The sequence below is a fragment of the Nomascus leucogenys genome, chromosome 12 (genome assembly GCF_006542625.1).
Source record: "Nomascus leucogenys isolate Asia chromosome 12, Asia_NLE_v1, whole genome shotgun sequence".
Classification (NCBI taxonomy): Eukaryota; Metazoa; Chordata; class Mammalia; order Primates; family Hylobatidae; genus Nomascus; species Nomascus leucogenys.
Genome location: NC_044392.1, coordinates 74,359,672 through 74,383,371, shown reverse-complemented (window position 1 = coordinate 74,383,371; position 23,700 = coordinate 74,359,672). Strand labels below are relative to the sequence as shown.

Here is a 23,700-nt window from a genome sequence, read left to right as displayed (position 1 = left end):
TTTGACTTCTCAGCAGCATATGACATGTTGACAACTGCCATGTTTTTGAAGGCAAATTTTTATTATTTTAAAAATTATATTTATTATTTATTTATTTATTTATTTATTTATTTATTTATTTATATGTTGCCCAGGCTGGAGTGCAGTGGCTTGATCATGGCTCACTGCAGCCTTGACCTCCCAGCCTCAAGTGATTCTCCTACCTTAGCCTCCAGAGTAGCTGGGGCTACAGGCACACACCACCATGCCTGGCTAATTTATTTCTTTTATAGAGACGGATCTCATTATGTTGCCTGGGAGAATTAGTCTTATTTTTGTGTACAGAAAACTCAACAGTATATGGTTAACCAAGTTTAGTAGCAAGTGTTCCAGCTCTTGACTTTTCCTGCTTGGCAATGTAAGCCACAGATTTAGGACCCAGGATATTGCCTTCCCAGTGGTGGCAGATCTCATCATATCTGTCATTGTCATTGGTCCTGATAGCTTCCGACAGCTTCATCAAAACTCCTCTGTCTTCCCAGTTAAACTGTGTGAAGGCGACAGTGGTGCAGGTCTTCCTGTGGACTAGATGTCCCAATCTTGCCTTCCCGTTGATAAGGCAGTAAGGGACCTATATTTTACACAGGGCAGGCAGAAAGACAACCAGCTTGATGGGATCCTCATCGTGTGCAATCACCACCAGTTGAGACTTCTTGTTCTCCACCACGGTGATGATAGTGTTGAAACTGCTTGAAGGACAGGTGGTCTCTTAATGGGGAGAGCCCCTTTGCTGTCAGCTCTCGTCTCAGCTCAGGCCAACAGTCTCTGCTTCTTCCCTTGCTTTGTTTCTGGATTGCACTCGTCGGCCAGCTTAAGCAGTTGAGTAACTGGCAGTCCAAGGCCTGAGTGAACTGGTCAATGGCAGGAGGAACTTTTGGCTGCTCATGGAGGATAGCCCTTTGCCGCCACAACTGCATGTAGCGGGGCCATTTGACAAAGCAGGTGAGGTCCCTTTTGGGCGGGATATCCTGTCCAGTGCCAAAAGTCTTAGGCCTTTTCTCAAACAGGGACTTACCACCTTCTTGGCCTCCTGCTTCTTCATGACAGCAGGGGTCGGTGCCACATTCTTCCCCTTGGCCTCCTTTCCTTTCAGCACCTTAGGCGGTTGGAGGACAGGGCGACAACTGCCTTTTTTAAGAAGCCCTCTCCTGTCTTGGATTTTCTGTCATCATCCTTTCCTGCTCCCTCCATTTCACTGTCCAAAGCATCTCATATCTCTTTGTTCTTCTCTAAACAGCTTTAAATATTGCTGTTCCTAAGGGATTATTCTCAGGCCTTCTTTATTTCTTTCTCTAAACTCTCCCCCTAGGTTGCCTTGTTTATTATCAAGGCTTTAAACACCATCTTTATGCAGATGTCTTCCAAATTTTTATATCTATCCCTCTGAGTTCCAGACTTCCCTAAAACTTTACTTGACATGTCCTAGTTAAAGCAGCTAAGTCAAAACTCTTGATTTTTTTTTTTACCCCTACAACCAATTTCTCGTCTCTACCAGTCTTCCTTAGCTTAATAAATGTCAGTGCCATCCACCTGGTTTGTTATTAAGAGCCATCTTTCATTCCTCTCTTTTCCTCACCAGCTATATCCACTGCATCGTTGATATGGTTTGGCTGTGTCCCCACCCAGACCTCATCTAGAAATGTAGCTTCCATAATTCCCACGTGTTGTGGGAGGGACTGAGTGGGGGATAATTGAATTATAGGGGTGATTTCCCCCATACTGTTCTTGTGGTAGTGAATGAGTCTTATGAGATCTGATGGTTTTTATAAGGGGTTTCCCCTTCCACTTGGCTCTCATTCTCTCTAGCCTGCTACCATGTAAAATGTGCCTTTGCTCCTCCTTTGCCTTCTGTCATGACTTGAGGCCTCCCCAGCCATGTTGAACTATGAGTCCATTAAACCTCTTTTTGTTTATAAAATACCCAGTCTCAGGTATTTTTTCATAGCAGTATGAAAATGGACTAATACAATCATCAAGTCCTAAATTCTACTACCAAAGTACATCTGAGATCCAGCAGCTTTTCTCTGTCTCCATTGCCACCATCCTAATTTATGCCACTATTGTTTTTCCCCTAGACCTCTGCAATAGCCGCCTTCCTTATTACACCAAATAAGATTACATAAAAAGCAAAAGTGTAGTGATTTAGAGTGAATACTCTGGAGAGATACAACCTAGGTTTGAATCCTGGCTCTGCCTATTACTAAATATGCGAATTTAAGCAAGTTACTTAAGTTTTCTGTGCTGCAATTGCTTCAGCTACAAAATGATGAGAATAATAGCACCTGCCTTAATATTAAGTGTATTTTTTCCATTTGATTAAATTAGTTTTTTAAATGAGAAGAATTCTGCCTAACATAGAAAACTCTTAATATGTAAATAAAGTCATGTTATTCAGTGCTTAAAACCCTTTAGTGGCTTCTCATGTACTTGATATAAAATTCAAGCTTCAAATCAGAGCCTCTATGTCCCATGTGACCTGGGCCTGCCTCCACCCTGACCTCAACTCTGTTCACTCTCCCTCTCTTGTTGTACTCCAGACACACAGGGCTTCTCTCAGCTTCCCAGACATGCTAAGCTCTTTGCTGTCTCAAAGACTTCTCTCTTCCTATTCCATCTGCCTAGAACCTCCTCCAATTCCTGATTCCTTTGCCTATTTCAGATTCAGCCTAAATAACACGTCTTGTTAGCAACTTTCTCTGGCCATGTTATTTAAGGTAGGTTGCCTTCTTTTGTACTAGAGCTGTTTTGTTTTGTTCATATCACTTACTATGTTATTTAGTAATTTCATTTGTTGTTGTTTTCTGCCATCCTCACCAAAATGCAGGTTCTGTGAATCCAGTGGCATGAATATTGTGCTCATTGTTGGATCACTGGTACCTAACACAGTGCTTTGCACATAAGTGCTCATAAATATTTACTGAATGAATGAAATGAACAATTGCTAGGCCAGTCTTGACTTTCAGAAGAAACTCAAATATAAGCCAGAATTCAAGCTCTGCAGGATGTACCAAATAATACACCAACAAGTACTGGCCACCTGACTTGCTTTGCTATTCAGTAAAACAAGCAATATGGTGGATAGTTGTCAGCCTAGTATAGGAGAAAGTTCTGAATATGGAGACAGAAGTCCTGGGCTCTTTGTCCAGGATCTGATACTAACCATCTTTGTGACCTTGAACAGGCTCAACACATCTCAGAAACTCACTCTCTCATTGGAGAATGAAAGTGGTTGAAGTAAGCAACCCCTAAGGTTCCCTCCAGCATAACATTTGTTCTGGATGCAACATTTCTCCATAGAGAAGATAAAATCAGCACATAATTTGGTTCTCATGTTGGAGATAAATGAATTTTAGGAGAATTAAGAAATCATCCACAGATACTAGGATAGATTCACCTTAGAGTATTTTAAATACATGAGAATTTATCCATTGGATAATTATTTATTGATCCCTGCATGCTCTCTGGAGTCATGCCCACTGTTACCTCGCCTAACAGCAGCTCCTCTACTTTTTCTTTGTTTGCACAGGCCACAATTTAAACAATATTTCACTACACACATGCACACACACACACAAAGAAAACAGATACACACACGTGTATGCACACAGTCATATAAACACACATTTTCTTTAACTCTAAGCTTTTATTCTTGCCTTGTTTCCTACAAAATCCACTATTCTATCAATTTATTGAGAAAAAATATCCCCAGTCCTGTTAGATAAGGATTATTGGGTTATAATTTTACCGAGAATGGGAAGGCACATTTTCCACAACTTCTGTCCCACTAATATCCAAAGCCCTTGAGTGTGCCCAGGGCCCTGCTAACAATTTCTATAAAAGTCTCTATCCACTTCTTCCTCTCTCACACATTCAAACATTTTTTCACATTTTAAAAACAATTTTAAAATATGTTTGACTTAGCTAGTAATTCACATTATTATTATGATATTAAGGTTAATATTCAAATGATATAATTTTTATATATTTTGTAATGTGATTATACAGTGTTTTAGTTACATTTGGGGATAATGGGTTCTCTTAGGTTTGATAAGCCTCCATGCACCATTTCTTATTCTCCAAATTCTACCCGTTCTTCCAGAACCAGCTCACGTGCTGCCTCCACCATAAACCTTGCTTTATTGCTTTGTCAGGAAGTAACCTACCCTTCCTTTGATCTCCTGTAGCACTTTATTCATTCATTTGTTTATCTATCCATTTATTCATTCACTCATTCACTATTCATTACTATCTAATTACATAGTAGATAGTAAATATCTACTATGTGTAAATAAAAATCTCTTCTCTCGTGGAGCTTATAATTTAATGGAGGAGACAGACAAAAAGGTGTACATATTATGTTAGATAGTGATATGTTAGATGGTGATATGTTTCATGAAAACATAAGGCAGGATTATTATTTTCATGAAAAATAAGGCAGGATAAGGTTATAGATAGTTTTGACATAAGGGGGTAGCCTCAAGGAGAAATGTTCTTTAATCAGAGACCTGCCAGGAGTGAGGGATTAGGCTGGAAGACGGGTACAGGGGAAGAAAATTTTAAGTGGAAGGCCAGTATTTTAGTCTATTGGGGCTACTATAACAAAGTATTTTAGACTGGGTAACTTAAAAACAACAGAAATTTCTCACAGTTCTAGATGCCGGGAAGTCCAAGAAAACATCAGCATATTCAATGTCCAGTGAGGGCCTCCTTTCTCACTCATAGGTGACTCCTTTTCTCTGTGCCCTCACATGGTAGGATGAGGTAGTTCTCTGAGGCCTCTTTCATAAAGGCACTAATCCCATTCATGGGGACTCAACCCTCATGACCCAACCACTTCATAAAGGCCCCACCTCTTTTTAAATTAAAAAAAATTTTTTTATTATACTTTAAGTTCTGGGGTACATGTGCAGAATGTGCAGTTTTGTTACATAGGTATACACGTGCCATGGTGGTTTGCTGCACTCATCGACCCATCACCTACATTAGGTATTTCTCCTAATGCTATCTCTCCCCTAGCCCCCCACCCCCCAACAGGCCCCAGTGTGTGATGTTCCCCTCCCTGTGTCCATGTGTTCTCACTGTTCAACTCCTACTTATGAGTGAGAACATGCAGTGTTTGGTTTTCTGTTCTTGTGTTAGCTTGCTGAGAATGATGGTTTCCAGCCTCATCCATGTTCCTGCAAAGGACATAAACTCATCTTTTTTTTATCAAGGCCTCACCTCTTAATACTATTGCATTGGGGATTCAGTTTGACCATATGAATTTTGGGGGACTATAAACACGCAGGTCACAGCATCTCACCTGTAGGCCCCTAAAATTTTATCATTTTCTCATAAAAAATACATTCATTCCATCCCATAGCCCCCCAAATCTTAACTCATTCAGCATCAATAGTTCAAGTCCAAAGTCTCATCCAAATATCATTTAAATCAGATATGGGTGAGACTCAAAGGTGTGATTCATCCTAAGGCAAATCTCCTCTAGCTATGAGCTTATGAAATCAAACAAGTTAGGTGCTTTCAAAATATAATGGTATGACAGGCCTAGGACAGACATTCCCATTGCAAAAGGAAAAAATAGGAAAGAAAATGGATAACAGGTCCTGACCAAGTCTAAAACTGAAGAGGGCAAATGTTACATCTTAAGGCTTCAAAGTAATCTTCTTTGACTGGAATTCCCATCTTCCAGACACACTGGCTGGGGTTGGGTCCTCAAATCTCCAGTAGCACCCATAGCTTTGCTGGGTACAGCCCATGCTGCAGTTGTCATGGGTAGAAGTCTGGTGCCTTTGGTTCTCTTAGGCTGGAGTGGCATGCTGGTGGATTTAACAGTCTATGGTATTGGAGGTTGTCCTGCCCCCATTAGGCATTGACCTAATAGGGGCTATCAGTAATGACCCATTCCTGTGGCAGGCCATTCTGTGCTTGGGCCCTGCTGCTCTCTGGGACATCCTTCCAAACCTAGGGAGGCAGCCATATCCCCACAGCTTGTGTACTTTGCACACTGCACTTTGTGCTGGGGTTGGCACAGCATGGATACTACCAAGGTTTATCACCTGCCCTCCAGAAAGGTGGCTATTGTAACCTGCACCACACTTGGGCCACTGGAGCCATATCTGGGGCAGCTGAGGGGCACTGCACCAGAATGCAGGGAGCAGAGACTTGAGTGATGTCTTGCAGGCACCCAAGGCCACACTTGGCATTATTGTGTCCTCCAGGCCTTGGCACTCTGAACGTGTGATGGCAAGGACAAATGAATAGTTTCTAAAATGCCTTTGGGGTTATTCTTTCGTTGTCTTGAAGAATAGCACCTGGCTTCCACTGACAATTACTCATCTCCTTTTCAAAGGGTCACTTGGCCATAACCTTGACATCCTCCTTTTTCTTTCTTTACAATATGCCTAGGCTGAGAATTTTCCAAATATTTAAGACCTGCTTCTTATTTTATTATGAATTCTGTCTTTAAATAATTTTTCTTTTCTTGCCCTTTACTGTAAGCCATGTCAAGAGAAACTGTGCAGGTTCTTCAACATTTTGCTTAGATATTTCTTTAGCCAAATATCCAATTTCCTTTTTTGCAAGTTTTATCTTCCATAAAACACTAGAACATGAACACAATTCAGCCAAGTTCTTTGCCACTTTATAACAAGGATGGCCTTTCCTACCATTTCCAATAGAGTGTTATTCATTTCCATCTGAAATGTCGTCAGAGTGGCCTTTACCGAATCTCCATGTTTCTAACAACATGCTGTTTATGACTACTTATGTACTATTTAAGAAGACTGAGGCTTTCTCTACAGAACTTTTCTTTTTCCGGGTCCTCACCTGAATCACCGTTAATGTTTAGTTCATGGCAACGTAGGCTTTTTCTATCATGCACCTCCAAACTTTTCATCCTCTACCCTATTCTAAATCTACTTTGACATTTTTAGGTATTTGTTATAGCAACACCCTGCTCTTGGTACCAATTTCTGTCTTAGTCCATTTGGGCTGCTGTAATAAAATATCTTACACTGGGTAAGAAATAAAAGAAATTTATTTTGCACAGTTCCAGAGGTGGAAATATTCAAGATCAAGGCACTAGCAGATTCTGTGTCTGGGCCTGCTTTCTGGTTTGTATGTGGTGTTTTCTCATTTCATTCTCACAAGGTGGAGGGGTTCAAACAAGTTCTTTGGGGCTTTTTCCATCAGGACACTAATCCCCCTAAAGGCCTCACCTCATAATACTATTGCAATGAGGATCAGGTTTCAACATAGGAATTTTTGTGGGACACAAACATTCACACCATAGCAGCTAGTGTGTTTGGAGAGGACTGTCTGAGAGGGAGTCTGATAGGAGATGAGAGCAAATATGTAATGTGATGGTGGGATGGGGATAGGGTGCCAACTCTATAGTTAATTAAGGATTTTGATTTTTACTCTGAGTGAGATGGGAGACCATTACAAAGTTTTGAGCAGAGAAATAACACTATCTGAATTGTGCTTCAAAAGAATTGTTCTGGCCGCTGGGTGGCAAATAGGCTATAGTGGGTGAGGGATGGAAGCAAGATAATTGTCCATAGGCTAAGGCCATGGTAGTTATGGTGGAAATGATGAGACATAGTTTTATTTTGCAAATGTTTTGAAGGTAGAACTGGCAGGAGATCACGCTAAGATGTGGGGGATGAAAGAAAGATCAGGAAGATGGGAGAGGGAGCAAGTCTGGAGAAGATTAGAAGTTCAGATTTAGATGTGTTATGTTTGAAATGTCTATATGAATTTTGGGAATAATTGTGGAATGAACAGTTATATTTATGAGACTGGAGTTCACTGGAGAGATCCAGGTTGAAGATGTAAATTTGGAAGTCATCTGCATATAGGTGGTATTTAAAGGCCTGAAAAATGTAAGAGCTTACAAAGGAATGGTGCGTTTACCTGTGCCTCTTTTAAACATGTTTTCTATACTTTATTATTAGTTCTAAGTTTTCTCTTGCCCATTACTAGGTTAATTTCCTTGAAGGTAGACTCTGTGCTTTAACTCTCACAGAGCCTAGCCCAGAACCTAGCTGTAAGTAGGATCTTAAGAAATTATTTTAGCTTGAGTCAATAAAACAACTTACTAACAGTGCAAGATAGTGTGATTGTGAGTTAAAATTGTGGTATGGTTAATGCTAGAAGATTTCAGCAAATGATGTGCTCAGTGTGGTTTGGAAGGCATTTTCCAGAACATTGACACTAAGAGGGGAAATAAGGAAAGGGAATGATCAGAATAGGGGAAGAAGAGGAGAAAAGCCTATGGAATTGGGAGAGCTGGATAATAGGAGTTGTTTTGGTTCTACGAAGGCTATTACAATTGAAAAAGACATGCCAAACCCTGGTTTTCTTTTCTTTTTTTTTTTTTTTTTTGAGACACAGTCTCGCTTTGTTGCCCAGGCTGGAGTGCAGTGGCATGATCTCGGCTCACTGCAAGCTCTGCCTCCCAGATTCATGCCATTCTCCTGCCTCAGCCTCCTGAGTAGCTGGGACTACAGGTGCCCACCACCACTTCTGGCTAATTTTTTTGTATTTTTTAGTACAGACGGGGTTTCACCGTGTTAGTCAGGATGGTCTCAATCTCCTGACCTCGTGATCTGCCTGTCTCAGCCTCCCAACATGCTGGGATTACAGGCGTGAGCCATCATGCCTGGCCCAAACCCTGGTTTTCTGTACTTTATTATTAGTTATAAGTTTCCTCTTAGAATGGAAAAAGATGCCAAACCATTGATTGGATAGGGAATAAATAATTAGAGGATGGTTGAAGAAGAGGGTGACTTACAACAGCAATTCTCAAACTTGAGCCTGCCTGGAGGACTTGTTAATACACAGATTCCTGGGCCTTCACTTCTGAAATTCCTGGTTCGATTGGTCTGGGGCAGGGTCAAGAATCTGCATTCCTAAAAAAATTTGTACGTGCTGTTGTTTCTGCTATTTCGAGATCTATACTTTCAGAACCACAGGCTTACAAAGGGGGCAACCTTTATAAAATAAATTTGTAAAATGTACTTTGTATGAATATATGTCACAAAATCATGCTCTGATTTGTTAAACTCTTTTCTAAAAATTTTAGAGTTTAAAGTTCTTATTCCAATCTTGCAGACTGAAACATTTTTTCAACAACTCAACCTTCTTGCCAGCCTTACTCAGAACCACCATCAACTCCCACCAGACTTTTCCTCAGGTATCTGGAACAAATCATGGCATACCTGATGGCAATATGCAACATGTGACTTGAGGGTCACTGAATTACAGGGCTTGAACAGAAGGCAGATATTATTTAGTTCTTTTCCTTTACATAACGTTTTAAAATTTACAAACCACTTACTGAGGTCATGGTATATTTCCAGTGCTAAACTAGATGCCCATGGCATAATAATTACAATATTAATGATGTCATTTAATATTTATTGAGAGCTTCCTATGTTCTATCCACTGATCCTAGTGCTTCCCATGTATTAACCATATCACCAGCCATAACACCACTATGTGGTATTGTAGTACTCTTTTTTCTTTTATTTATTATTATTATTTAGGTTTTAGGGTACATGTGCACAATGTGCAGGTTTGTTACATATGTATCCATGTGCCGTATTGGTTTGCTGCACCCATTAACTCGTCATTTAGCATCAGGTATATCTCCTAATGCTGTCCATCCCCCCTCCCCCCAACCCACAACAGTCCCCGGAGTGTGATGTTCCCCTTCCTGTGTCCATGAGTTCTCATTGTTCAATTCCCACCTATGAGTGAGAACATGTGGTGTTTGGTTTTTTGTCCTTGTGATAGTTTACTGAGAATGATGTTTTCCAGTTTCATCCATGTCCCTACAAAGGACGTGAACTCATCATTTTTTATGGCTGCATAGTATTCCATGGTGTATATGTGCCACATTTTCTTAATCCAGTCTATCGTTGTTGGACATTTGGGTTGGTTCCAAGTCTTTGCTATTGTGAATAGTGCCGCAACAAACATACGTGTGCATGTGTCTTTATAGCAGCATGATTTATAGTCCTTTGGGTATATACCCAGTAATGGGATGGCTGGGTCAAATGGCATTTCTAGTTCTAGATCCCTGAGGAATTGCCACACTGACTTCTACAATGGTTGAACTAGTTTACAGTCCCACCAACAGTGTAAAAGTGTTCCTATTTCTCCACATCCTCTCCAGCGAGCAAAATAACCAACTAACATCATAACGACAGGATCAAATTCACACATAACAATATTAACTTTAAATGTAAATGGGCTAAATGCTCCAATTAAAAGACACAGACTGGCAAACTGGATAAGGAGTCAAGACCCACCAGCGTGCTGTATTCAGGAAACCCATCTCACGTGCAGAGACACACATAGACTCAAAATAAAGGGATGGAGGTAGTACTCTTATTTCTGTTTTATAGATTAGGGGTTGGCAAACCATGGCCTTTGGCTTGTTTTTTTAAGATTCACGAGCTAAGAATGGTTTTACATTTTCAAAAGATTAGAGAAAGAGAGACAGAAAGAGACCAAGAAAGAGAAAGCAGAATATGCTATAGAAAGTATACTAGAGTTTGCAAAGCCTAAAATATTATCTGACCCTGTACAAGAACAATTTGCTGACACCTGTTATAGATGATGCAACTCAGCCAAAAGGAGGCTCAGATGGTGGAGCCATTAGAACCCAGGTAGTCTGTATCCGGGAAAGACAAACTCTGCTTTTGAGTTGGTGATTAAGACCCAGAGAGATAGAAGAAACTTTCCTGTGTTGTCAATTATTGGCAGTGCTGGGACTTCATGCCAAGACTTTCAGTTCAGAGTTATTTCTGATACACCCCAGGATGTTCTTGATACTCTTTCCCACTCCCTCCAGAATAGACCTTAGAAATAACCAATTTTGAACATGTTAAATGCTTGATTTTCTTCTCCTACTTGCCCAGTGTAAAGTTATCTGGTGAGGAGAACTACAAGACAGCTCAATTCAGTTTTGGATACGTTCAGTGGTTAGACATTTGTCATCAAACATCTGGATAGTTATGTCTTTCATTTCTACCTCATCTTATCTTCTTGCAAATTTGGGGCTAGTACAAATAAGAGATCTAGCTCTATCACCTGAGTAGTCTGAAAGCTATTTCCATAATGATATATTGTCTTTTCTTTTTCCTTTTTTAGTTCTTATACTGTGCTTCCAGATGACTCTGTAATGGGTTGTAGTTTTCATTTCTTAGGTTAAAATTACTTTTTACAGTAGGCTGAAAACTTTAAATAGAATGGATGATATGCCTTGGGGAGAGCCAATGCAGATATTGGGGGTACGGAGATAATTAAGATGGTGCCCCAGGCATTATCAAGCTGACATAAGGAAAAAAGAGTTCCTGCACCAAAAAGCCAAGCTCCTCATGCATCCCGAAGATAATCCAGCTAGGCTATATGTCTCAGCCCATTCCTCACATCTAGGATTACATTAATCAGTATCCTTATTCACTGCTCAGGGCAATGTCATTTCACTTAAGCTGAGAAAACAATGCAGCCACCAATGACTAATTAGTCTAGATACTCATTTTAAATATGGATAGCCAAAAACAGTAGAAACCAGCAGCATGCAAACCAAGTCCTAAAATGAAAAAAATTCTGAAGAAACAGAGTTATATAGGAAATTGAAGAGAACTTTAATAAAATTCTAATCAAGTACTTCCAGAAATATTTGAGAAGATTTTAAACACATAAAATAAGAATAGGTTGCTATGAAAAAGAAGCAATTATGAAACTCTAAAGTGCTTTAGAAAATTTAAAACTTGATTTTCAAAATATTCACACTCCTCAGTGAAACATTGAATGAGATAGCTGACAATGGAGTTAGCAATGGAGAACAAGTCTGTCCAGGAGGAATACAATGCAAGTCACATATATAAAAATTTTTAAGTTTTCTGGTAGCTACATTAAAAAACGAGTAAAAAGGGGGACCTGGGCAAGATGGCCAAATAGGAACAGCTCCAGTCTGCAGCTCCCAGTAAGATCAATGCAGAAGGAGGGTGATTTCTGCATTTCCAACTAAGGTACCTGGCTCATCTCATTGGGACTGGTTAGACATTGGGTGCAGCCCACAGATGGTGAGCAGAAGCAGGGTGGGGCATTGCTTCACCCAGGAAGCAAAAGGGTCAGGGAACTATCCCCCCAGACAAGGGAAGCTGTGAGGGACTGTGCGATGAGGAATGTTGCATTCTGGCCCAGATACTACGCTATTCCCATGGTCTTCACAACCTGCAGACCAGAAGATTCCCTTGGGTGCCTACACCACCAGGGCCCTGGGTTTCAAGGACAAAACTGGGGTACCATTTGGGTAGACACTGAGCTAGCTGCAGGAATTTTATTTCATACCCAGGTGGTGCCTGGAATGCCAGCGAGACAGGGCCATTTATTTCCCTGGAAAGAGGGCTGAAGCCAGGGAGTCAAGTGGTCTAGCTCAGCAGATCCCACCCGCATGGAGCCCAGCAAGCTAAGATCCATTGGCTCGAAATTCTTGCTGCCACCACAGCAGTCTGAACTTCACTTGGGATGCTTGCGCTTGGTGAGAGGAGGGGTGTCTGCCATTACTGAGGCTTGAGTAAGTAGTTTTACCCCTCACAGTGTAAACAAAGCTGCCTGGAAGTTCGAGCTGGGTAGAGCCCACCACAGCTTGGCAAAGCTGCTGTAGAGAGATTGCCTCTCTAGATTCCTCCTCTCTGGGCAGGGAAAGTCAGCAGCCCAAGTCAGGGGTTTATAAATAAAACTCCCATCTCCCTGGGACAGAGCACTTGGGGGAAGGAGCAGCTGTGGGCCCAGCTTTAGCAGACTTAAACGTTCCTGCTTGTTGGCTCTGAAGAGAGCAGCAGATCTCCCAGCACAGTGCTTGAGCTCTGCTAAAGGACAGACTGCCTCCTCAAGTGGATCCCTGACCCTCATGCCTACTGACTGGGAGACACACCCCAGCAAGGATCGACAGGCACCTCATACAGAGGAGCTACGGCTGGCATCTGGAAGGGGCCCCTCTGAGACAAAGCTTCCAGAGGAAGGAACAGGTGTCAATCTTTGCTGTTCTGTAGCCTCTCCTGCTGATACCCAGGCAAACAGGGTCTGGAGTGGACCTCCAGCACACTCCAACAGACCTGCAGCAGAGGCGCCTGACTGTGAGAAGGAAAACTAACAAATAGAAAGGAATAGCATCAGCATCAACAAAAAGGACATCACTCAAAAACCCCATCTGAAGGTCACCAATATCAAAGACCAAAGGTATATAAATCCATGAAATTGACAAAAAATCAGCACAGAAAGGCTGAAAATTCCAAAAACCAGAATGCCTCTTCTCCTCCAAAGGATCACAACCCCTTGCCAGCAAGTGAACGAAACTGGATGGAGAATTAGTTTGACAAATTGACAGAAGTCGGCTTCAGAAGGTGGGTAATAACAAACCCCACTGAGCTAAAGGAGTATGTTCTAACACAATGTAAGGAAGCTAAGAACCTTGAAAAAAGGTTAGAGGAATTGCTAACTAGAATAACCAGTTTAGAGAAGAACATAAATGACCTGTGGAGCTGAAAAACACAGCACGAGAACTTCATGAAGCATACACAAGTATTAATAGCCAAACCGATCAAGCAGAAGAAAGGATATCAGAGATTGAAGATCAACTTAATGAAATAAAGCGCGAAGACAAGATTAGAGAAAAAAGGATGAAAAGGAATGAACAAAGCCACCAAGAAATATAGGACTATGTGAAAAGACCAAATGTACGTTTGATTGGTGTACCTGAAAGTGACAAGGAGAATGGAACCAAGTTGGAAAACACACTTCAGGATATTATCCAGGAGAACTTCCCTAACCTAGCAAGACAGGCCAACATTCAAATTCAGGAAATACAGAGAACACCACAAAGAGACTCCTCAAGAAGAGCAAACTGAAGACACATAATCATCAGATTCACCAAGGTTGAAGTGAAGGAAAAAATGTTAAAGGGTTACCCACAAAGGGAAGCCCACAGGACTAACAGCAGATCTCTCTGCAGAAATCCTACAAGCCAGAAGAGAGTGGGGGCCAATATTCAACATTCTTAAAGAAAGGAATTTTCAACCCAGAAGTTCATATCCAGCCAAACTAAGCTTCATAAGCAAAGGAGAAATAAAATCTTTTACAGACAAGCAAATGTTGAGAGATTTTGTCACCACCAGGCCTGCCTTACAAGAGCTCCTGAAGGAAGCTCTAAATATAAAAAGAAAAAACCAGTACCAGCCACTGCAAAAACATACCAAATTGTAAAGACCATTGACACTGTGAAGAAACTGCATCAACTAGCTGGCAAAATAACCAGCTAACAACATAATGACAGGATCAAATTAACACATAACAGTATTAACCTTAAATGTAAATGGGCTAAATGCCCTAATTAAAAGACATAGACTAGTAAATTGGATAAAGAGTCAAGACCCATCAGGTGCTGTATTCAGGAGACCCATCACATGGGCAAAGACACACATAGGCTCAAAATAAAGGGATGGAGGAAGATTTACCAAGCAAATGAAAAACAAAACAAAACAAAACAAAACAAAAAATAAAAATGCAGGGGTTACAATCCTAATCTCTGATAGAACATACTTTAAGCCGACAAAGACCAAAAAAGACAAAGAAGGGCATTACATAATGGTAAAGGGATCAATGCAACAAGAAGAATCAACTCTCCTAAATATAGATGCACCCAATACAGGAGCACCCAGATTCATAAAGCAAGTTCTTAGAGACCCACAAAAAGACTTATACTCCCACACAGTAATAGTAGGGGACTTTAACATCCCACTGTCAATATTAGACAGCTCAACAGGAAAGAAAATTAGCAAGGATATTCAGGACTTCAACCCAGTTCTGGACCAAGCAGACCTAACAGACGTCTACAGAATTCTCCACCCCAAATCAACAGAATATACATTCTTCTCAGCACCACATTGCACTTATTCTAAAATTGACCACATAATTGAAAGTAAAACACTCCCCAGCAAATGCAAAAGAATGGAAATCCTAACAAATAGTCTCTCAGACCACAGTGCAATCAAATTACTCAGGATTAAGAAACTCACTCAAAACCACACAACTACATGGAAACTGAACAACCTTCTCCTGAACGACTACTGGGTACATAATTAAATGAAGGCAGAAATAAAGATGTTCTTTGAAACCAATGAGAACAAAGACACAATGCACCAGAATCATTGGGACACAGCTCAAGTAGTGTTTAGAGGAAAATTTATAGCAATAAATGCCCACAGGAGAAAGCAGGAAAGATCCAAAATTGACACCCTAACATCACAATTAAAAGAACTAGAGAAGCAAGAGCAAACATATTCAAAAGCTAGCAGAAGGGAATAACTGAGATCAGAGCAGAACTGAAGGAGATAGAGACACGAAAACCCTTCAAAAAATTAATGAATCCAGGAGATGGTTTTTTGAAAAGATCAACAAAATAGATAGACTGCTAGCCAGACTAATAAAGAAGAAAAGAGAGAAGAATCAAATAGATGCAATAAAAAATGATAAACAGGATATCACCACTGATCCCACAGAAATACAAACTACCATCAGAGAATACTATAAATACGTCTACACAAATAAACAAGAAAATCTAGAAGAAATGGATAAATTCCTGGACGCATTTTGCTAAGCAAATCTTTGCAGTGCCACATGGTAAGGTCTTTCCTTCCTGGACAAGGCAACCTTCCTTCTCACCTTCATATAGTGCGGTGTGAAAAATAATTTGCATATTCTATACGTTAAATTAAACTAGCAAAGAAAAGAGATAGAGAAATTCGTCTTGCTGTGAATACATTGTTGGTTTTAGTAAGTCCATCAGGAAAATGAAAGTGAAGCATAAGGAAGATAGGGACTAATAATGGGGAGAGCTCAGAACCTGGTTCCTATTAGTCAATACTCAAAGACTTTGGGAATTTCTCCCTCTTTTTCTACCCTCTTCCCTAGTTCTTTTCTGAAAACTGAATATTTTTTAAAAAATCAAAATAACAGTTTTTGCTTCAGTTCTTTTTATTGTGCCTGCTTCTCAGAAACTAATTACAGTTAAAAGAGGCTGATTCCTTAAAGTTCAGTGGTGGGACAATCCTACAATTGTTATAAAAAAAGGAAAGTAAATTTGAATTACTAATTTATGTGATTTAGTAATTTATCTTCTTTCTCACTTGGATGCCATTTATTTATTTTTCTTGCCTACTTTCTCTGGCTAGAACTTCCAGTACTTTGTTGAATAGAAGTGGCAAGAGTGAGCATTCTTGCCTTGTTTCTGATCTTAGAGAAAAAGCTTTCAGTTTTTTGCCATTGAGTATGATGTTATCTGTGAGGTTTTTTTTTCTATATAAATGTCCTTTATTATTTTGAGATACTTACCTTTTATTCCTAGTTTGTTGAGGGTTTTTATCAAGAAAGGGTGATGAATTTTGTCAAATGCTTTTCTGCATCTATTGATGTGATCATGTGTTTTTTATTCTTTATTCTGTCGATGTGGTGCATCACCTTATTTGATTTCCATTTGTTGAACATCTTTGCCTTCCGGGGATAAATCCCACTTGGTCACAGTGTATGAGCATTTTAATGGGCTACTGAATTCAGTTTCCTTGTGTTTTGTTAAGGATTTTTGCATCTATATTCCTCAGGGACATTGGCCTGTAGTTTTCTTTTCTTGTGGTGTCCTTGTCTGGCTTTGGTATCAGGGTAATATTGGCCTTGTAAAATGAGTTTGGAAATGTTCTCTCCTCTTAAATTCTCTGGAAAAGTTTGAGAAGGATTTGTGTTAATTCTTAGTTAAATGTTTGGTGGATTCACCAGTGAAGCCATTTGGTTCTGATCTTTTCTTTATTGGGAAGCTTTTGATCACTGATTCAATCTTCATACTACTTATAGTTCTGTTCAGATTTTCTATTTCTTCACAGCCTACTTTTGCCAGGTTGTATGTTTGTAAGAATTTATCCATTTCTTCTAGGTTATTCTGTTTGTTGGCATATAGTTGTTCATTAGCAGTCTCATAATCTTTTTTATTTCTGTGGGATCAGTCGCAATGTCTCGTTTTTCAGTTTTGATTTTATCTGGGTCTTCTCTATATTTTTCTTAATTAGTTTAGCTAAGGATTTGTCATTTTTGTTTATGTTTTCAAAAAACCAACTCTTAGAGTCTTTTTTTGTGTTGTTTTTCTACTTTTGATTTCATTTATTTTTGCACTAATTTTTGTTGTATCTTTCCTTCTGCTAATTTTGGGATTAGTTTATTTTTTTCCTAGTTTCTTGAGGTGTAAAGTTTGGTTGTATATTTGAGATCTTTCTCCTTTTAAGGGAGGCACTTACTGTAATAAAATTCCTCCTTATTACTACTTTTGCGGTATCTCATGAGATTTGGTATGTTATGTTTTGTTTATCACCAGATCTTGAGGTATTTTCTGATTTTCTTTTTTTTTTTCACAATTTGTAGATCTTACTGACCTTTTAAAAATTTTTTATTTTTAGTTTTTGTGGGTACATAGTGAGTTTATATATTTATGGGGTACATGAAATATTTTGGTAGAGGCATGAATGCATCATAATCACATCATGGAAAATTGGGTATTCATCCCCTCAAGCATGTATCCTTTGTGTTACAAACAATCCAATTATACACTTTTAGTTATTTTAAAATATGCATTAAAATTATTATTGACTATAGTTTCCATTTTGTGTTATCAAATACTATATGTTATTCTTTTTTAAAACTAATTTTAATTTTCGTAGGTACATAATAGGTGTATATATTTATGAGGTGCCTGAGCTGTTTTGATACAGGCATACAATATGCATGTCATATAAAAAGGGTATATCCCATAAAGTATTTATCCTTTGTGTAATAAAGAATCCAATTATACTCTTTTAGTTATTTTAAAATGTAGAATTCAATTATTATTGACTATAGTCACCCTGTTGTGCTATCAAATACAAGGTTTTATTCATTTTTTCTAACTACTTTTTTGTACACATTAACCATCCCCACCTCCTCCTTACCCTCCCCACTACCCTTCCCAGCCTCTGGTAACCATCCTTTTGCTCTCTATTTCCATGAGTTCAATTGTTTTGATTTTTAGATCCCACAAATAAGTGAGAACATGCAAAGTTTGTCTTTCCGTGCCTCACTTATTTCATTTAACATAATAACCTCTAGTCCCATCCATGTTGTTGCAAATGACAGAATCTTATTCTTTTTTATGGCTGGATAGTACTCCATTGTGTAAAAGTACCACATATTCCTTATCCAGTCATCTGTTGATGGGCACTTAGGTTGCTTCCAAATCTTGGCTACTGTGAACAATGCTGCAACAAACATGAGAGTGCAGCTATCTCTTTGATATACTGATTTCCTTTTTTTTTTTTTTTGGATATATATACTCAACAGTGGGATTGCTGGATCATATATTTATTTTTAGTGTTTTTGAGGATTCTTCAAACTGTTCTCCATAGTGGTTGTACTAATTTACATTCCCACCAACAGTGTATGAGGGCTCCCTTTTCTCCACATCCTTACCAGCGTTTGTTATCATCTGACTTTTGGATAAAAGCCATTTAAACTTGGTGAGGTGATGTCTCGTTAGTTTTGATCAGCATTTCTCTGATGATCAGTGACCTTGAGAACTTTTCATATGCCTGTTTGCCATTTGCATGTCTTCTTTTGAGAAATGTCTCTTTAGAGAAACTCTTGTTCTTTTTTCTTACTTTCTTCCAAACAGAGTCTCTCTTTCTCTCACTCTCTCTCTGCTGAGCCACCTGGAACTGGGGGTGCGGTGGTTAAGCGCCCCTGTGGCCACCAGCACCAGGACTGAGCTGGGTCAGTTCTGAAGCCAGCACAGCAAAGGCCCTTCCCTTCAAGGTGGTGAGTTCTCTCAGGCCCCAGGTGTGTCCAGAGATACTATCTGGTGGCCGGGGATTAGAATTAAAAAAATAGCATTTTACCCAATATTCCATTTTACTGTGGCTAAGTTGACGTTCAAACCACAATATGATGTCCTTTCTGCTTTTGCCTTTCCTTTCCACAGGCAGAGTAGCCTGTCCCTGTGGCCACCATCACCACTGGTCCATGGAAGTTTCTCTCGGACTAGTGCTGATGTTTGTTTAAAGTCCATTGTCTCTTCTGTCAGCTTGTAGTAAATGGTGCCAGGCCTGGGACTCACCCTTCTGGTGCAAGGCAGGTCTAGAAACGCTGACCAAGATCCTAGGTCTCAACTTGGGGGCCCCAAGTGCCTGCTTGTTTGCTCTACCTTACTGTGGCCGAGATGGTACTCTATTTTTGGTTCTTGTGATAGTGCTTTTCTATGTGCAGATAGTTGTTAAAATTTGGTGTTCCAGTGGAGGATGAATGGTGTAAGCTTCTATTCCATCATCTTTCTTTGCCCGCTGATTTTGTTTTTTATTTCTTCTTTGACCCCAGTGGTGTTCAAGATGTGTTTGTTTGATTTCCACATATTTGAGAAATTTTCAGGTTTTCTTTCCACTACTAATACCTAGTTTCACTCTATTGTGGTTAATAAAGATACTTGGTATTATTTCAATCTCCTTAACAATTTTAAGATCTAATTTGTGACCTAACATGTGATCTATGCTGGAGAAAGTTCCATGTGACTTGAGAAGAATGTGTATTCTGCTGCTGTTAGGTGGTATGAACTGTATATATCTGTTAGGTACATTTAGCCTATAGTGTTGTTCAAATCTTTTGTTTCCTTATTGATCTTCTATCTAGATGTTTTATCCATTATTGAAAGTGGGATTTTTGAAGTATCCTATTATTTTATTGCTATCTATTTCTCCTTTCAGCTCAGTCAATGTTAGATTTATATATTTAGGTTCTCTGATGTTGGGTGCATATACATTTATAATTGTTATATATTCCTGGTAGATTGACCCTTTTATCATTATGTAATGTCCTTTTTTCTCTCCCAACAGTTTTTGGCTTAATGTCTATTTTTTTTTCTGATATGACAATGCTTGCTGTCTTTGGTTACCATTTATAAGAAATATCTTTTTTCTTCCTTTCACTTTCAGCCTATGTAGGTCCTTAAATCTAAAGTGAGTTTCTTGTAGACAGCATATAGTTGTGTTTTGATTTTTAATCCACTCAGCCACTGTATGTCTCCCTCAACTCATTAGACTGTGCCAGTTCTGTCATAAATCCAAGACTAGAAAGACATAAACTAGGCCTCTTGGAAGCCTCTTCAGAAAGTTAGGGGTACTGGATATGTATTAACTCATTCCTTCCCTTGGAAGCAGCTGGGAGCTAAGGGGAATCTTCCTGATTATATGTCGTTGTGCTAGGAGCAGGGATCTGGTGACAGGGTGTCTTGAGTCTCCCTACTAGTTTCAATGAGTCTGGTTTCATGTTTGCCCAGGTTTCAAGAGACTTTCAATTAGTTTCTTAATTTCTCAGGAAAGGAATTTGTGAATTGTTGCCAAATTAGTTGCTAGTGGGAGGGGAAATATTCAGGGCTTCCTACTCTGCCATCTTGCTAAAGTTACTTCCTATCATTTTTTAAAACAGGTTAAGAAAAATATTTTGAAATAATCAATAACATGAGATTATATATCTAATGTGCTTAATAGAATGACTAGCACATAATATGTACTGATTCTATCTACTAATACTACTGGTAATGATAGTAATTGAAATATTCAATAACATGAGATAATATATATTACATTCTTAATCAAATGACTGGTACATAATATGTGCTGAGTGCTATCTAATAATACTACTGGTAATGATAGTAATAATGATAATAATGATATTAACTTGCCCAATGTCACAAAAGCAGTGATGCTAAAATTTAATCCAGGAATCCTGATAATTTTATGAGAAAATCAGTTTGTCAAAGTGATTCTGTATTTATTTTATATATTATACAAAACTGTTCTTACACAGGAAGCTTGATAAGGAAAAACAAGTCAATCACCCATAATTCTACCATTTCAATATAATAGGTATCATTATTCAATGTGATTTTAGATTTGTAAAGTTTGCTTTAAAAAGTATTGCTGGTCAGGTGTGGTGGCTTACACCTGTAATCCTAGCACTTTGGGAGGCTAAGGAGGGTGGATCACCTGAGGTCAGGAGTTCAAGACCTGCCTGACCAAAATGGCCAAACAACGTTGCTACTAAAAATACAAAAAATTAGCTGGGTGTGGTGGCGGGGACCTGTAATCCCAGCTACTCAGAGGCTGAGGCAGGAGAATTGCTTGAACCTGGGAGGCAGAGATTGCAGTGAGCCAAAATCGCACCATTGCACTCCAGTCTGGGTGACAGTGTGAGATTCCGTCTAAAAAAAAAAAAAAAAAAAAAAAAGTATTGCTGATGCTTTAATTTGTCCTCTACTTTCTAGGAACCTTCTGTTTTTGTTTTTGCTTTTGTTTTTTCAGGGCAGAAAATAAACAAGCAAACTGTTTTTTCTTGCTCCTTTTCTTCCATAGCCTTAAAATATCTAGGCTGTACATCCAGTTATTGTAATTTAAAATTATGATAGATCTGAATGATTCAGGTAAAAGAAAGGTTTATAACTATAAAGAGAAAAATTGGAAAATGTTGGTGGTTGTGGCTATGGAAACACCTAATGATTTATTTAATTGAAACATAATACTAATTTATCTGATGGAGTTAAATACAGTGTTATTATGAGTAATCTATCCCTTCTCATCTGTTCTCTGATGAAAGTTATATTATCACAAAGGATATTGAAGAAGTGTTCATCATTTTCTTCTCTTTTACACACACTATCTATGTGAGAATTCACATATACCCCTTATTCTGTTCCCCTTGCCCACTCCACCCCCAGTAATCTCTTAGCAGTGATTAAAAAATAGCTTTATTCATTTATATCAACTTGTATTTTTAATAAATAATAGAAATCCAATTAGAAATTTAATTAAAATGTGACTTTGCTAACCTATGAGATGGATTTCTGACCTCAGTAGTATTAGAGTCTTCAGCTCATCAATGACAGTAAGTATGCTCATGATACTTTTCAGAGAGAAGAAAGAACTTAAGCACTATAGAACTACTACCTTAGTCTTGGCTTCCATTCGTCAACATTTTTTCTTGTACTTCTGCAATGGTTACCTATCTAATTATCTTGTCTCCATTTTCTGTATCCCAAATTTTCCCCCTATATAACCATAAGAATTATATTCTTTTAATAACAGACATTTGATCATATTGTCCTTCAATCTTTTCCCTTAGTATCTTTCAGTGCCTCCGCAATACCTTTAGGATGAGTCTAAACATTTTGTTATGGTATACAGGGTCTTTCATCATCCAGATTCTTCTTATCTCCCCAACCTTATGCCTTTTTATTTCACATTAAACATTCAGCCATATCTACAACGGAAGTTCTTTACATATGTTATTATTTTTTGTGCCTTTTTGCTTTTGCATCTGCCTTTTCCTTCCCTTAGAACAACTTACCCTCCTTTTCCAGGGTAACTTTTCATCCTTTATAAATCAGCTTTTGCATCATCTAATGGTCATGTTTCATGACAGACACTGTATGCTATGTGTCCACCAAGCCCCACTTCCTCTTTCCCCTGGAATTACAATTAGACTGTTTCCTAGGCTCCCTCAAAGTTAGATATGGCCTAGTGACTCAGTTCTGGTGAATGTGAGTGAAAGTGATTTATATCACTTCCAGACCTGACTGAAAACATTCCATATAATACTCTATGTCCTCTCCAGTTCCTCATCTTCAGGGCAGATGTAATGGATCCTGGAGGACTTTAAGATCCTAGTGAGTGGTAAAGCCACTAGACTGAAAAGCCTGGTAACCCCTTGGGCCCTCTGACTAGGCACATCCACACTGGACTACAGCATGAGCAAGGAGTAAACTTACATTGCGTTTAGTCTCCTGGACTTTAGAGTTTGTTGTAGCAGTTAGCCCACAATGACTAATACACTTCCTTTGGTGTCCCCTTTCCTCCAAAGTCCTTACCACTCTGAAAAAGTTATATGTGAATAAGGCACCCTTATTCTCAGGCCCAGATCTAGGACTAGTTTACTTATCTAAATGAAAAAGTGAAAGTTTTCTTCCTCCTAAAATTCACATTCTGGTGGTCAAGACAGCTAATAAATGATAAAACCATAAAATGTAACTTTAATCAATAAGTGCTGTCAAGTGAGATAAGGCTGGATAACGGGATGGAGGATGGAGGGTGAGGAGTATTCTTTTTATAAGATATCAGAGAAGGTTCTTCTGATGATGTTATGTTGAACAGGTTCTGAATGTGAAGTGAGAGATAAGCTATATGTAGTTTGAGAACTAGGCAGAGAATAGAAAGAGTTAAGAAACATGCAAAAAATAGTGTCACTGTTTTATATTAGGACTATTAATAGCATGAAGAAGAGCAAGAACACTGATATGGCAGGAGTGCAGTGAATGAGAAGGAGAGAGGCAAGAGGGAGTTCAGGGAAGTAGTCTCAGGTTACAGAAAAACTTGAAGAGCCTAGGGTTTTACTCTTTCAGAAGTTGGGGGAGGGGCACTGGAAGATTATGAGCAGTTGAGTGACTTTTTTTTTTTTTTGTAAATTGCCTTATCTCAGGTACGTCTTTTTTTATTTTTATTTTTTTTATACTTTAAGTTCTAGGGTACA

General features: G+C 39.0%; 1 pseudogene; it reads right to left on the bottom strand.

Annotated features, from left to right (window-relative positions):
* Positions 1-343: 343 nt before the first annotated feature.
* The window catches only part of LOC115837578, a 29,602-nt pseudogene continuing 6,245 nt past the window's right edge, over positions 344-23,700 (bottom strand).